Raw genomic sequence first — 3830 nt, 5'->3', positions numbered from 1 at the left:
GCCTGGGGTGAGGGGTCTGCCTGCAGACAGCCACAGTTGGCCAAAGTCCCATTTTATAGCCAGCACTACTGAGGCTAGAGACAAATGCCTCAGTGGGTCCTGCGGCCTCAATTCTGGCCCTGGATGTTGGGTTTTCATCTCCTCATCTCAAAAGTGAAAATTAAGAGACTTCCTTGGTGGTCCAGTGGCTAAGACTCCAGGCTCCCAATGCAGGGGGCCTGGGTTCCCTCCCTGGTCAGGGGACTAAGACCCTAACGCTGCAACTAAGACCTGGTGCAGCCAAATAAATTCATTAAAATTAATTTTAAAAGAATTTTTTAAAAAGGAAAAGTGGGTGTTGTTATACACTGAATGTTTATATCCCACATACATGTTAGTCGCTCAGTCGTGTCTGACTCTTTGCGTCCCCATGAACTGTAGCCCACCAGGTTCCTCTGTCCTTGGAATTCTCCATGTAAGAATAGTGGAGTGGGTTGCCATTCTCTTCCCCAGGGGATCTTTCTAACTCAGGAATCGAATGCAGGTCTCCCACATTGCAGGCAGATTCTTGACTGTCTGAGCCACCAGGGATAAATGCCCCCCAAATTCATGAACTGAAATCCCAATCACCAGGTAAGGAGATGAGCCTTTGAGAGGTAATCGGGCCATGACGGTGCAGCTCCCATTGATGGGATTAGTGCCCTTCTAAGACTTGAGAGAGCCTGTTTTGTGCTTTCTGCCATGTGAGGATGGCATTAGAAGGCAGCTGTCTGCAAACCAGGAAATGGGCTTTCACCAGACTCCAGATGTGCTGGTACCTCGATCTTGGACTCTCCAGCCTCTCACACTGAGAAATAAATGTCTATTGTTTAAGTTACCCAACCTTTGGTATTTTTGTCATAGCAACCCAAACTAAAATCTGCCCCATCCTGGAGTCAACTACAGGTCCTCAGCCAGCTGTTTCTTCCTCTGGATCCTGTTTCTAGCTAATGGGGCTTTTAAAAAAAGTATAGTTGATTTACGATATTGTGTTAGTTTCAGGTGTACCACAAAGTGATACAGTTATATATGTATATTTCAGACTGTTTTCCATTATATGTTATTAGAAGACATTGAATATCATTTTCAGACTCTTTGTGGCCCCATGGACTGTAGCCTGCAAGGCTCTTCTGTTCATGGAATTTTCCTGGCAAGAATACTGGATCAGGTTGCCATTTCCTCCTCCAGGGGATCTTCCCAACCCAGGGATAGAACCCACATCTTCTGCATTGGCAGGTGGATTTTTTCCACTAGCTCCACCTGGGAAGCCCTATAGTTTCTTATGCTGTACAGTAAATCCTTATTGCTTACCTATTATAGCTTATCTATTTATATCATAAAGTCCTATACTTCTCATATATCACTCCCACCCTCCCTTTCCCCTTTGGTAACCATAAATTTGCTTTCTATGTCTGTGAGTCTGTTTCTGATTTGTATATAGATTCATTTGTATTATTTTTTAGATTCTGCATATAAGTGATATTATATAATATATGCCTTTCTTTGTCTGACTTACTTCACTGAATAAGTCCTATTGTCCAGGTCCAACCTTGTTGCTGCAAATGGGAATATTTCATTCTTTTTTATGGTTGAGTAATAGTCCACTGTGTATATATCTTCTTAAACCAGTCATCTGTGGACAATCACTTGGGGTGTTTCCGAATCTTGGCTGTTGTAAACAGTGCTGCTGTGAACATTAGGCAGCATGTATCTTTTCAAGTTCGCTTTCATCTTTTCCAGATATATACTCAGGAGTGGGACTGCTGGGTCATATGGTGCGTGAGCACACTTGCTAAGTCGCTTCAGTCATGTCTGACTCAGACTCCATGGACTGTACCCCACCAGCCAAGAGCACTGGAGTGGGTTGCCATGCCCTCCTCCAGGAGATCTTCTCAACCCAGGGATGGAACCCTCATCTCTGACGTCTCCGGCATTGGCAGACGGGTACTTTACCACTAGCACCACCTGGGAAGCCCGGGCCATATGGTAGCTCTGTGGGTTTTGGTTTTTTGTTTGTTTTTAAGGAAGCTTCATACTGCTTTCTATAGTGGCTACACCGATTTATATTCCTATTCCTGATGGTTTGGGGGGGGGGGTTGGCTATTGGCACTCATAGGTGTCAACAGCTATTATTATAGGGGTTGCTATCATTGCCCCCCAGCCCTGGTTCTTGCCTCTGAGACCTCCCAGCTGGACACCCTGAAGCCCTTCTTTCTTCCTGCTGACCCCACCTAGCAGCCTGTGTGCCCATCCCATTCCTCCTGCATCTTCTGAGGTGGCCAGGACATCATGGGAGAGCGGGGTATGCCCGGGAGGCAGATGACTCTGGAAATCCCAGGGCAGAGGCAGGGCTGGGTGCTGTTTGTCTTGCCCTTGCCAGGGAAAGGTCTCCGAGTTTGTTCTGGGGCTTTCATCCTTTTCCATGTGGGTGATTCAGGACACAATGTCCTACCCAACTTGCCTCTCAACCTTGGTGATCCTAAACCTAGCCTTACTGACTATCTGTGGGAGTCTGCAAATTGTCGAAGCAACTGCGGGTGGTACGAAAAGAGCCCTTGAAATCATGTTCCCTCCCACTCTGGGACCTTTGCACATGCTGTACACTCTGCCTCCAACTCTTTTCCCTCTGTTTATACCCATATATCTCCCTTTCCTGGTCTCTGTCAGCTCCCTTCAGGAAGCCCTTCTGGAGTCCACGCTGGTGGTCCTAGCCCTTGGCTGGGGGGGTGGGGGCGGGGCGGGGGGGAGTCTTCCCTTGGCAGGTCCTGTCCAAGTTATAATTTTGCATTTATCCATCTCCTTTGTTTATGAAGAGTCCTGGGCAGGCAAGGATTGGGGTACTTGGCAAATAGTAAGTATTCAATAAAGAGTGATGGGATCCATCATTGAATTTGATAACTACTTATTGAATCCCATCTTCTGTTCATTCAGTAACTCTTTCCTGAGCCCTGCAGGGCACCAGGCCAGACTCTGACTTCCGGGAGACACGGTGAATGAAGAAATTTGGACTCTGGGAGATAGTGAGGGACAGGGAGGTTTGACGTGCTGCAGTTCATGCGGTCACAAAGATTCGGACACAACTTGGACCCCCAACCCTCCTGTGGACCCCTGTGGTCCAGAGGCTCTTGCAGACAATTCTAGTGAAACTCTTGAGTGGTGGAGCTGTTCCTATCACCCAGGCTCTGGTCCTCAGAGACAAATGATGTATTTATGAGTCAATCATCAAAACAGATCCATTCCCCTGAGCTCCTAGGGGAGACAAGGATGGTGAACCATCGGTGGTACCATTTTCTGTTTCTGGCCTGGGATCCCCTTAGGATGCTCACAAACTCCATTGGTTGAGGTTTCATCAAAGGGAGGTCAGGGAGTTCCCTGATGGTCCAGTGGTTAGGACTCGGCATTTTCACAGCTGGGTCCCTGGTTCAATCCCTGGTTGGGGAACTAAGATCCCACAAGTCACATGGCATGGCTAAAAAAGGGGAATGAGGGGTCAGGTTTAGCAAATAAACATCTAGGCACTCAGTTAACTTCAAATTTCGGATTAAAAAATGACTTTTTTTTTGGTATAACCCCAAATATTGCATTGTCTATATTTATATCAAAATTGATGTTTTTGAGCTCTGGTGCCAGAGAAGATACTTGAGAGCCCCTTGGACACCAAGGATATCAAACCAGTCAATCTGAAAGGAAATCAACCCTGAATACTCATTGGAAGGACTGATGCTGAAGCTGAAGCTCCAATATTTTGGCCACCTGATGCAAACAGATGACTCATTGGAAAAGACCCTGATGCTGGGAAAGATTGAAGGCAG

General features: G+C 46.7%; 1 non-coding gene across 1 annotated transcript; it reads left to right on the top strand.

The window, feature by feature from the left end:
* TRNAE-UUC lies at positions 3388 to 3459 on the top strand. Its single transcript has one exon. It is a non-coding gene; the product is annotated as a tRNA-Glu (tRNA).

The sequence above is a fragment of the Capra hircus genome, chromosome 7 (assembly GCF_001704415.2).
Source record: "Capra hircus breed San Clemente chromosome 7, ASM170441v1, whole genome shotgun sequence".
Classification (NCBI taxonomy): Eukaryota; Metazoa; Chordata; class Mammalia; order Artiodactyla; family Bovidae; genus Capra; species Capra hircus.
The sequence above is the reverse complement of the archived record's forward strand: the minus strand, read 5'-3'. Positions and strand labels throughout refer to the sequence as shown.